The sequence below is a fragment of the Sciurus vulgaris genome (assembly GCF_902686455.1).
Source record: "Sciurus vulgaris genome assembly, chromosome: 12".
Lineage (NCBI taxonomy): Eukaryota > Metazoa > Chordata > Mammalia > Rodentia > Sciuridae > Sciurus > Sciurus vulgaris.
Window position 1 is genome coordinate 101,159,188 of NC_136473.1, and position 12,985 is coordinate 101,172,172.

Here is a 12,985-nt window from a genome sequence, read left to right on the forward strand (position 1 = left end):
TAAAGAGAATTCTAAAGACTGAAATATTTTAGATGCAGAGTTACAAAAGGAATGAGAAGTCCTGCCGGGCGTGGTGGTGCACAACGGTAGTTCCAAGATCTTGGGAGGCTGAGGCAGGAGGACTGGGAGTCCAAAGCCAGCCTCAGCATCTTAGCAAGGCCCTAAGCAACTTAGAGAAACCCTATCTCAAAATATAAAATAAAAAGAGGCAGAGGATGTGTGGTAAAGTGTCCCTGGGTTAAATCCTCAATCCCTCCCCCCCCAAAAAAAGAAGAGAAAAGAAAAAAAAAAAGAAAGGAGAAGGCCTACATTTAATTTACTTATAATGTGCTGGTAAAACCAGACAAACACAAAACACTTGTGACAGTGAAGAGCTGAACTGGGTAACGTATGAAGAATAACAGGGATGGGAATCAGATTGTTACATAATGGTATTGTTACTCAAACTGTTATTTGGATTTATGAGTGTCTATTATATTCAATTATCCCGACATTCCCATATTAATTTCTCCATTGTTACTGCAATTAACCTCAGTATAAGTCAAGTGAAGACTGGAAAGTGGTAAAAGGCATAATCAGGCCTTGAAAGTGCAATATAATATTATTTTCACAACAAAGGGAATAAACCCTCTTTTGTCACTCCCTCAGAAGAGAGAGAAAAAATGTGTACGTCAAACAAAACTTTTCAAGAACTTCTATGGGCCCAATCTCAATGCCAGGGAAATGAAAGAAAATGAATTTAAGTTTGTGCCCAGGCACTTGGTAAAGTTTTGGTCTAAAGAGGCTGTATGTTGGGCTAAATTTGATGTTTAGGAAGTATGTTCCAAGGTTATTATAATTTTGCCGTGTGATCTTAGCCTCCATTGCCTTGCCAATAAAACAGGAATAACAATACATGTTGACCTAGGTGATAAGAATGGATGCTTATCAAATAAAATAACATTTTGAAACGTTTGAAACATCGTGAAAATAGAAAAACTCCATATTGAATTTTTTGAACATCTGAATGATAAAGTTCCAATAGGAGTCTTTTTTCATTTTTAAAGGGTAGACAACCTTTATTATATGGAAATAAAAGCATATTATAATGTATATACTCTTTTCTAGCAAGCTGTGCAATAATGGAAATGAAGTAATTGAAACAGAGGATCAGGCTGGGGAGATAGCTCAGTTGGTAGAGTGCTTTCCTCGCAAGCACAAGGCCCTGGGTTCAATCCCCAGTACCACAAAAAAAAAAAAAAAGAAACAGAAGATCATCCCTTTCTAATTCCAGGGCCGCTTGTTTCCTCATTACTCCTTTTTCCCCCCTTGCTAACACTTTCATAATGTTTTCATAAACATTTCTATTTCTTTGCTTTTCTTTAAAATATTATTTTGATTATTAAATCTTAGTGGAAAATGTGAAGAAAAAAAAAAGATAAACCTGTTCTTTCCTCTACCAAAGTCTGGCCTGGGTTCTGCCAAGAACATCTAGAAGTTATTAAAAATAGCACAATTCTTTATTTGGATTCAATTGACTTGTACTTCTGTGGACTGTCAAAATGCTAAATAATAAATTGTTATCTCTGAACAGATTATTCCTTGCCCAAGATACGTTGAAAAACGTGTTCTAGATGAGTCATTTGAGTGGAATAATTTTCCTTGGGATTACTAGAGTCATTAGGGGGAAAAAAAAAAAAACAGAACCATGTGAGTAATTTTCCATGTATCTAGGGTTCAATATCTCGACTTCTTCGCTGGCCTTCGGCATCACAAGGCAGTTTATTTAAAAATACAGGCACCTCCTCCTCTCTGCTTCTCGGAGTCCCTTCCTCTTTAGCAGCCGAAGGAAGGCTCATCAGTGATGAACAGTGTCAGCCAGTGCCCCTTGTGCTTGTGTGTCACCGTTCTGAGCTAGGAACAAGCATGTCTGAAAGAGCCAACGCAGAGAGCCTCCTCCTCCTTCCTATCACCATCCTGACCTTTAACAACAACAATCATAACCACAAAAATAACAAAAGTTATTAACAGCCATCAAAACAGCGTGTGCACAATACAAAGGTACAACTTCTGTAGCTAGATAGGGCTGCAGCCAAACAGCCACCCACACGTTTACTGCTGTTAACTGGGGAAAAAAGGGAATGTTGCTTTGGTTCAAAGAGGAGGGGAGGAAGAGGTGGAGGAAAAGGAGGGGAGGAGGCGGAACCCTGCCTTTGACAGCAGTGTTCCAACTGAGAAAATCATTTCTCACCCTCAGTAAGGAGAAGGTGAACCAGGAGCAGGAGCGCTTGTTGTCCGTGACCTCTGCCAGAAATTACAAGGAGAATGGACCCTCATCAGGAGGGGCAGTGCCCTACCTGGAGATCTCAAGCTTTGTTTTTTTTTGTTTTTTTTTTTTTTTGTTTTTTAGTAAAGGAGACATTTCAAAAAAATGTATAGCCAACACTCCATCTTGCTATTGTATATTTCGTGGATGCTCTGCTAGGGAAATTTGATCAATATATTAGATTCCTGGCAGGAAGATGCTATCAGACAATGCATGTATGCCTTGACATAGCTCAATTTCCATCCATCCAAGAAGGTATTGATTTTTCTGTCACGGAAGTGCACAAATACATACTAACAGCACTTGCGGAGGAGGGGGGCTGGGCAGGCACTTACTCGAGAACAGATAGCTCTGCCAGTCCCCAAATGCATTGCAAATACCCTGTGGCTGGCAACTTAATATTTGGATGATCTATATAAACTCCTCACGTCAGGAATAAATCAATGACTGATGAACAAAGATAGGATTCCTATGCTCGCTCTTTGAATATCAAGAACTCTATCAGACTCAGGAACATTCAGCAAATGTGGCCCTCCTTGAAATCTTGTTCCAGAGTTACTTCCTATGAATTGCTTTCCTGAAGCCAACATCTTCCCAACCCAATATAGAATTAATTCTGTAGTACTGGATCATAGCCTTCTCACCTAACACCTCGAGGAAGCTAACACTTCCTCTACCCTTCCAGGGATCTTTCCTGTGTCTCCATCTGTCTCTTTCTAACTTACGTGGTTGTGGCCGTCACTGGAGCAGCTTACAGAATATTTCCAATTTCTTCATTCTGGATTCAGGCTACCATCATACTACCCAATTCCTCTGTGATTAGATGGGACTGTATGACAAAATTCATTGTGAGCAGAAGTAATCTGTGATTTCCAGGTTGAGCTTCAATTGCCTTCCAGAGGTCCTTTTCCTCTGGATAGGCAAGCAGCAATTTTCAAGATGGTGGCAGCTCCATCAGCCAGAGAACTTGAGTGATTGTGAGTACACAGTTCACCTCACTGGGAGGGACTCCTGAGGGAGGACACCACTAGTGGGGGTCCCAGGAAGAACTTAAACGAGCAGGTTATCATGTGTGCATATGGTAGGAAAATAAGGGGTGAGGGTATCAGGAGGGAAGGCAAAGATGAAATCCCTCATGACCTCACCTGTGAAGGGCATCCCATCAGAAGTCACATACAGTTGTATTCCTCAGTCCTCTCTCTCTCTCTCTCTCTCTCTCTCTCTCTCTCTCTCTCCCCCACCCCCAACATGGGGAGAGAGGCCCTACTTCTTCCCAGGGGCCTTATCTTTATGCAGATTCCACTTTATCCTTCCACAAAGATTCACTTCAACTCTGGTTGTTGCTAAATTCTATAGAATTCTAAGTTGGAGGTGGCTGCAAAGTATTTAGTAAAGTACCTTTTTAACCATAAGATCCATTTCTTTCAATCAAAACCAACACATACTCATATACTTAGATACAGCTCTAAGTTCATGAGTCTATGAGTCTGTAGAAAGAATTCTATTTTTTTTTACATTTTTTATTATTAGAGCATAATCTGAATAGAACGAGTTGAGTAGAATATGACCTGAATAGAATGTACGTATTACATGTAGTCATTCCATGTTTGTTTGTGGGTACCAGACATTGATATCAATGAATATATTTATTTAACATGAGTTATGTCAAAGTAGAAAACTCCACAATACATGAACAGATGTACCCTTATGATAGTTTCATGAATTTGCATACTACCTAGAACAGAATAAATGCCAAAAAGTTATTGAATATAGGAGTAAAATTCTTATCTATGAGACAGCTAAATTAAAAACATATAAAGCTTAATCATTCCCAGCACTGACTAAGTTGTGGGGAAATAGATATTCTTCATCCTGCTAGCATAACCTTATTAGAAGTCAATTTACCAATATCTTCAAAATAATAGATATGAATACTTTGATCCAAAAATTATTTTTCTAGGACTTTAACCTACAAAAATATTTATATATAACATTGACATCATTTTTTGGAAACATATCATGAGGGGCTGGGGTGTGGCTCAGTGGTAGAGTGCTTGCCTCATACGTGTGAGGCACTGGGTTTGATCCTCAGCACCACATAAAAATAAATAAGTAAATAAAATAAAGATATTGTGTACATCTACAACTAAAAAATACTTGAAAAGGAAAACATGACATATATAAAGCCCCATGTAACTTCTTTGTTCTTTTGTTTGTTTTTTTAAAATTTTTTCACTTGCCAGTGGACCTTTATTTTATTTATTCATATGCAATGCTGAGATTCGAACCCAGTGACTCACATATGCTAGGCAAGTGTGTGATGTCTGAGCTCCAGCTCTAGCCCACTGCTTTGTTAATATTAATCATTTACTCCGGATGTAAGTTCTGTTCTTGTCCTATTTTACAGATGAGGAAACAAAGGCAAAGGAAGCTTACCAAGGTGTTTGAGTTAATAGGACTGGGAAGTGATAATGCAAAATCAGGGCTCTCTTCATCACTATACTCTTCTAAGAAATATGCATGGGAACATTTGTTGCATCATTATTTATAATAGAATAAAATGTCAATATTCATCAACAGGAGAATGAATATATGGCAAATTCAGATAATAGAATATTATGCAGTAATTCAAATGAATGTTACCCCCCAAAATAGAAAATATATAGTCTCCAAAAACATGTAGAATATTCATAGTAGCATTATTCAAGATAATAAAAAAGTAGAAACAACCCAAATGTCTATCAACTGATGAAGAGGTAAACCAAAGTTTGCCAAATATATCCAATGGATATTATTCAGCTCTAAAAAGAAATGAAGTACTCTTACATACCACAGCATGGATGAACCTTAAAAACATTGTGCTAAGATGCCAGACACAAAAGGCCCCGTAGTATATGATTCCATTTACATGAAACGTCCATAGTAGACAAATTCAAAGAGACAGAAAGTAGTTTAGTGGATACCAGGAGGATAAAGGGACAGGGGAATTGGAACTAACTGCGAACGGGTACGGAGTACAAAGTCCATTTATGTGTTAACTCCACTGGGTTAAGTGATGACCAGATAACCAGTATAGAAACATTACTTCAGTCTATGAGGGTGTCTCCAGAAGAGATTGACATTGAATCATAGATTGAGTAAAGAGGTTGCCCTTAGGAATGTGGACGGACATCATCCAATCCATTCAGGGCCAAATGGAACAGAAAGACCAAGATAGGGCAAATTCTCTCTGTCCTTTAGTGGGAATACCCATCGTCTCTTGCTGTCAGACATTAGAACTCCTGGTTTGAGGTCTTTTAGCTTTCAGACTTTGGGATTTACATAAAGATATGTCCCCTGCTTCCCAGTTCTTAGGCCTTTGTCCTCCAAACTGAATTATGTCACTGGTTTTTCTGGTTCTCCAGCTCACAACTGGCATATCGTGGGACTTCTTGACTTCCATGATTCTGGGAGCCAATTCCCATAATTCTCTCTATCTATCTATCTATGTCCATTAATCTGTCTATGTCCCTATCCACCCATAACCACATCTATATGTATATCTCTATCTATCTTATTGGTTCTGTTTCTCTGGAGAAATCTAATACAGCATGCTGCTTCTTTTTTTTTAACTTCTCTCCCATGTTTCTGTGTGATGGAAATGTCCTGTAATTAGGTAGAGGTATTGACTGACAGCATAGTGTGTATACTAAAAATCAATGAATTGTATATTTCAAAATGATGGATTTTATGTTGCATGAATTATATCTTGATCTTAAAAAAGAATGGGATAGTTATCTTTGTGTAGGTACAGAAAAATGTTAAATGAACAAAAGCAAGATGCAAAACAATATGGATAGTTATGTTTCCACTTGTAAAAGGAAAACAAGTGATGTGTTTGTTAACATACAGGGGACAGTCCAGAAGAACACATACCAGTCCATTGGTAGAAGTTTGCACCTCAGAAAAAACTTACTTGGGAGAAAAAATAAAAGGAAAACTCACTTCTTACCCTATGTATGTCTGTTGTAGATTTCTTTACAATAAGCATATACTGCTTTCATAATTTTAAAAGTAACAGAAATGAAAACAAAAAGCACTTCAACATAAATAAGCAAGTGAACAAAGCAGTCTCTCAAAAGAAACAACAGGCAACATAATAGGATGTTCTTGGAAAACCCTGGACTTGTAGCTAGGAGGCAGAGTTTCCTGGTCCAACTCTGCCTAATGACATGAGTGTCTTTAGAGAATTCATGTGACCTCCTCAGTTTCCTCATCTGTCAAACAAGGGACTGGATTAAATGACCACCAAGAAACTTTCAGCTCTAAGATTGTTGGATTCCACATGGCCGTTTTCCTCCTTGCTTTGTTGCCAAGGATACTTGCAGCTCCAGTTTTTCCAACCGTATTTTAGACTAGACATCAAATATGGCCATGAATTTACACACATTCCAAGATCATAACCTTGAAGGGAAAAGATCATTGGCCTCATTTCCTGGCTTCTGCTTAATTATGACCCTTTTTGTTTTATCCATTAGTAGTTTGTTCCATGGACCTTACGAATGAATGGAATAATAAAATAATTCTTGGACAAAGACAGTAATTGGCCAGACAGTAACATTTTGTTTAATACATTGAAATCTCATTTCAGAAAGCATGCTACCCTGAAACAATTTATTTTCCTTTCATCATGTACATAACCTTTCAGTTGTCTTTTCATTAAATTCTGCTGGTCCTGGACAGAAAAAGAGGAAGTTAAAAGAAAGAGAGAAAGGATCAGTTGTCCTGGGAATTCAGGGGTGCAGAGGAAGAGGGTTCAATTAAATACTATACATGAATGAGCAAATATATGTGAGAGAAAGAGGGAAGTTGTCCCCTCCTCCACCAGATTTCCAGCTGTTCTGCCCGGTGCTTAGCTTACTGAGGTACACAGTGGGGATTGGGAACATATCTGAAGTGCTCAGAAAAGGACCCTCCAGAAGCAGAAGTTCCTTCTCCAACAGCTGGACCAACACCATCAATCACAGAGCTGGCACTCTGGGTGCTCAGAAAGTGCCAGCTGTCTACTCTGTCTCATCTTCCCTGCCAAGACCTCACCCATTCCCTTAAACCCCTTCCACCACTCGACTGGAGTAGAAAGAACCCAGATTTTGCAGCCTGGGACGCCTTGGCCCTTGTCCTGTCTCTGTCACTCTTACTATCTGCATGACCTTGTAAAACCTAACTTGAAAAAAACCAAATTGTCATGAGGGTTAAACAGAATAATATATGCCCAGTGCCTAAACTAGGGCCTGGTCTACAGTAGACCGTGAATATGAAATACACCTGGTTTTCATCTTTAAAGTTCTGAAGGACACAGGTCTTGGGTTTTACCCAAAGTGGGCCTCAAGCCTCCTTTTACTTGGATTTGTTTCTAAGAGCAATGGCAGGGCCACTTTAAAGAAAATACTATTTAGTTACTTTATTTGTTTATTGATTTGGTACCAGGGATTGAACTCAGGGGCACTCAACCACTGAGCCACATCCCCAGCGCTATTTTGTATTTTATTTAGAGACAGGATCTCACTGAGTTGCTTAGCACCTCACTGTTGCTGAGGCTGGCTTTGAACTCACGATTCTCCTGCCTCAGCCTTCCGAGCCACTGGGATTACAGGTGTGTGCCACCATGCCCTGCCTAATTTAGCTACTTTTTTTTTTTTTTTTTTGTGGTACTGGGGATTGAACCCAGGGCCTTGTGCTTGCAAGGCAAACACTCTACCAACTGAGCTATCTCCCCAGCCCTAATTTAGCTACTTTGATGCCATTTTCTTTCCTGCTTTTTGAACAAGGGTCCTCGAGTTTGCGTTTTCCACTGGGCTCTATGAATTAGTTAGCCAGCCATGAAGATGTGTCAAACTAACTGTGTTCCATTGAAGCCTCTTCTGAAGCTGAGGTGAGAAAGAAATCTGACTCTGTCCCTGGTGGCTGAGGCAGGACACACCTCACACTCCCATTCTCTCCTAGTGAATCCTCTTAACCAGTTAATTCCCTTCACTTTTTTCTACAACTGAGATGGGTGATGAGTAGGCTGGCAGGTCCTACGGAAGTGGTCTAGATTTGTGTTTTGGAATGTGTGTGTCTTGGTATTTATTTATTTTTTTTCATTCTTTGCATTTGGAACCTGAAGGCTTTGACTAGAATGATTCTATTTTAATATCTTGTTACTTGGTAATGTTCAGAAGCCCCTAGGTATATAATTTCCTGGAGGGCTTGAACTCTACCTCGTCTGTGTGTTCAAGAAATTTTAGGATGCTGCCTGAATCTGTGTGTGTGTGCAGGAATATGCACATGAAACTAAGCCCTATGAAAAGCTAAGCATAGACTTTCTTCCTTTTTCATTGTACAAATGGGGCACCGAGATTCTTGTTCCTTCTCACAACCCATTTCCCTCTTCCTTACACTTGTAGATTTGATTTTATTCTGAGATGGGTTAGCTTTTACTCTGATTGGTTACATAGGTGACCTGTGTATGTCGGTGAGAATTTAGATGTAGCCACGTGTAGCCTATTTTTAAGCTGACAAGTCTTCTTGGCCTTTTTGTTCATAACATCATTGTGTTAGTCACTGATTCAGAGATCAGATCAGGCTAGATGGGATGGGCTTCATCTACATGAGGAATTTATGAGATGCATAGCTGCCTACACAGAATGCAGGTTTTGGCAAGGTCATGCATTAGCAGCCACACCAGGACCTTCGAGAATCCGAAAGTACACATGATCAAAAATGTGCCTGTGGGCTGGGGTTGTGGCTCAGTGGTAGAGCACTTGCCTAGCATGTGTGAGGCACTGGGTTTGATTCTTAGCACCACATTTAAATAAATGAATAAAATAAAGGTCTATCAACAAATAATTTTTTTTTTTTAAATGTGACTGTTACTTTTTGATCCTCTGCCCTGACCACCAGAGTCAGATTTGGAGCAGTCACCCCAGGAACAAAAATGATATGCTCTGATAGGCAGGTAGCTGTTTATTCAGACCAGCATGCAATAGATAGCAAAGTCAAGCTGTGGAGCTCATAGGGCCTTAGCCACGAGATAAATTTGGTCCTGTGAAACCACAGAGGTGCCATTCTCAGGAAGGAAGATGGACAGGCAAGAAAAGGAGATGGGATCCCTTCAGTCCTGGTTGGCTTCCTTCCCTGCTGAGAGAACAGGCAATTCTTGGTGGTGGAGGTGGGGTTCCCTGAACAAGCACCCTTTGTGGAGTGGTACTTCATTCCAGAAAGTAACAGCAGCTGTGCTGTCAGCCCCCCAGCATTCTCAGACAGTTCATCACGAGGGGTCAGCCAGGCGGTTGGAAGTGACACTCAAAGCAGCACTATTCCAGGCAGGTCTTGGGCCAGAATCCAGAACCCTGCTGCGGAGTGGCTGACATGATCTTAACCTGCCTGAGCTTGCGAATGGCCCAGCCAGTGCTCTCCACTTGGATCAAATTTCTGCACAAGAAGCACAGCTTACCCAAGAATGCATCATGTTCTGCATGGCAGAGAGACCAGGAAGGCCACATGCTCAGCTCAGACTCCACTGGAATATGGGCAGCCTGGGTCATGAGGATCATGAAAATTTCCAGTGGTAGCAGGAAGCAGGCTGGACCTTGATTAGGGCTCAGTCAGGACAAAACCAATAGGCAGCAAGTGAGGTAACTGACCTTGATCATGTAAAATAGTAACTCCTCGTATTATTTACTATACTATCCTCAAATTCATGCATGTTGTCTGCAGGTTATCTACTCTCTTCCAGGGAGCAAAGAGATGAGTTGAAAAGGACATTAGGATTCTTTCATTTGGACTCCTCCAATGTTCTAAGGATAGTGCATTTGACATTTGGGTTGCAACCATGGGGGGCCTGGGAACTCTGACCTTCACCACCAGGACTGATGATAGGCCTGAATCATAAAACATGGCCTTCATGGGCTAAAACGCAGCAGGAGGAAACTGCACACTAGTGTAGAAGGCCTGGCTACAAGTTCTGCATCTCCAGCGTCCACTGGCCTCATGGTGTTACTCAATAATCCTGAGCCTTGCTTAAGTCACTCTACCTTTCCCCTGAGTGACCACCCAAATTGTTACAAGTCTTCAAAGCTCTTGCCCAATCTCCATACCACTCATTCTCGGGGGAATCCTCACCTACATTTAACTGCACCCATCTTGACTGTCATCCATCCCTCTTGTCTTAGAGGGTGAGTTTTCCCTTCCTCTGGCCAAGGCCTTCACCCATTTTTCTTAACCCCCTTCCACTCACTCAGGATTCTATCCCATCAATCTCCCCTTTACTACCTTGAACAAAGTTCAAAGGGTGAGATTCCTTCTTTGGTTCAACTCTTTTCTATCACCTGCCCTATATATCTCCCTATGAATCAATTCTGCATCAACAGGGTAAGGCAGGAGGTTCAGGAGTTCTGGGACTAGGACTCGGATGCTCATATGGCAAAGGAGTAGGGTAGAGTCTCAGGATATGGAACAAAAAGGGAAGTGCAGGCAACATCCCAAGCCAAATATGGTGAGAACCAGAGAGACAGCCATACACTGTATCAATCCAAACTATCCTAAGCAAAGAGGGGAAAAATTGGATGGGAGTTAAATCATCTGTAAGTAGGACCAGAAAATAGAGTCAAAGGTTCCAGGAGGCTAGGGGAGAAGCCAAGCAGGAAGGTTTCTCACGGGGCTGAAGCTTAGAGTCGAGCCTCCATTTCTAGGGGGCCTATAGACTGGCCCATAGGTGGACAGGAAGCACTTAAGGATGCCAAGCCTGTCTGGAGCTTCCTCTTCTACCAATCTCCTGAAAAGGTTATTAGCAATCACTGTTCTATTCTCTTCGTTTGACTTCATTTTAAAACCCACAGCCATCTGAATTCTGTCTACCTCCCCAACAAAGCCTCTTGGGAAAGGATCGGGAGTGGTGTCTACGGTCGTCTCTTCTCTGAGCACTCCTCCCTGAGTTTCTCTTCCTCCTCTACTGCCCAGTGCATATTTCTGTCTGCCAGGTTTGTTCCAGGCCCTTCTAACCCCACTCACAATCACTGGGCATTTTCCTCCACTCTTGTGGATTTCAAATCAGAAGCTGTGTTGTCAACTGCCGGATCTAGATCTCAGGTCCCTACCTCTCTCCGGGACATGACACTCACATCTGAATTATTTGACTCTGAGGTCCCTTAAATGTTACTTCTATCTACCTTGCTGATCAAGTGTGTCATGTGGCAAGTGGAAGAGTGGGAATCACTGCAGCATGAGGAAAAGAGTCACGATGGTCAGCTAAAAGCAAGCTGCCAGATGAACTTATTTCAAAAAAATCAAAAAAGAGGATTTTTGAATGACCTCAGCACAGAGAAATGACAAATGTTTAAGGAGTGCACAATGTATACATGTATCAAAATGTCATACTGTACTACACAAATATGTACAATCATTATGTGTCAATCAAAAGTAAAGTTTAAAAAAAAACGATGAGACAAAAAGTAAAAGAATAGAGCTTTCAACTTCTCTCCAAGATGCTTACACACCACAAAACCACCTGTCTTAGATGACTAAGTAAAGATATCCCTGAACGTATGCCTGACTTTACCTCTTCACTCACCGTGGGACCAAGCATTGACATGGTCCAATGGTCGCAGAATTGACCCTTTGGGTTACTATCACAGGAAACTCCCTTGGTAAGTGGGTTCCTCTCTTTAACGGCAAATTCTTTGATTCTATAGTTTGATTTCCTCTGAAAGAGAATCTGATTGGCCCAGTTAATCTTTACATGGCAGGCCCCATCAGATGGGGTACCTTGGGTCATTTTACAGGTTATTTGTCTAAGACTTACAAATCCAAATGCAGTAATGACCGTTATAATACACTGAATTCAAGTAACTGAGGCTCAAGAGCATTAAGTCATTTATTCAAAATCCAACTTCAAGTATAGTGCCGGGAGAGACTTGTGTCTATGTCAACCCTCTAACACCTACCATAACAGACAAGGATAACTCTAGGGCCACAGAAAAACAGTTTGTTAGATCTGACATAATTAATTGAACTATGTATCACTAATTGGCCATTAGATACTACTGACCAGCACCTGACATGTTCTAGCAGAACATTTTCCTAAATTGAGGGTTCAAATTATAGAGCCAAAATGAGTATTCTACAAAATAATCATTGAGTTTATAAAAAAAAGTTCTCTAAACAAATTAAAAAACAAGTTTATTTTCAAACAAGTTTACTTGTTTAATGAGAAATGCTCAAAGAAATCTACTCTACATCATTTGCCTTTTCCCTTTGCCCTGAGATCACACATACACACATGCACACACACATATGTACAATATATATGTGTATATATTATATAAAACATTTATTAATATATAACAACACCACTGTGTACATTGTGTACTGTTCATTCATTGCTGGTAAAGTACTCACGTTTTCATCTGGTTAGCTCAGCCAGTTTGATTATAAGCTAAGAAACCAATTCAGTCCTGAGTAACTTGTTTTCCGCATCCCCCTTCCCTTTCCGAATGGAAAAGTAACAGATGCTTGTGTAGAAAAGGCAAACCATACAGATGTCTTAGGAAGTAAAAAGCTCTGACAATCCCACCCCCAGACTAACAGCTATTAGTAACATGGTGCATAGTCTTTCAGATTTCTTCTATTCATATATTAACACATATTATATTTACACATGTT

General features: G+C 40.5%; 1 long non-coding RNA gene across 1 annotated transcript in view; it reads left to right on the forward strand.

Moving 5' to 3' along the window:
• Positions 1 to 12,985, forward strand: part of LOC306641091 — a 50,902-nt gene that overhangs the window by 20,564 nt on the left and 17,353 nt on the right. The window lies entirely within an intron of this gene.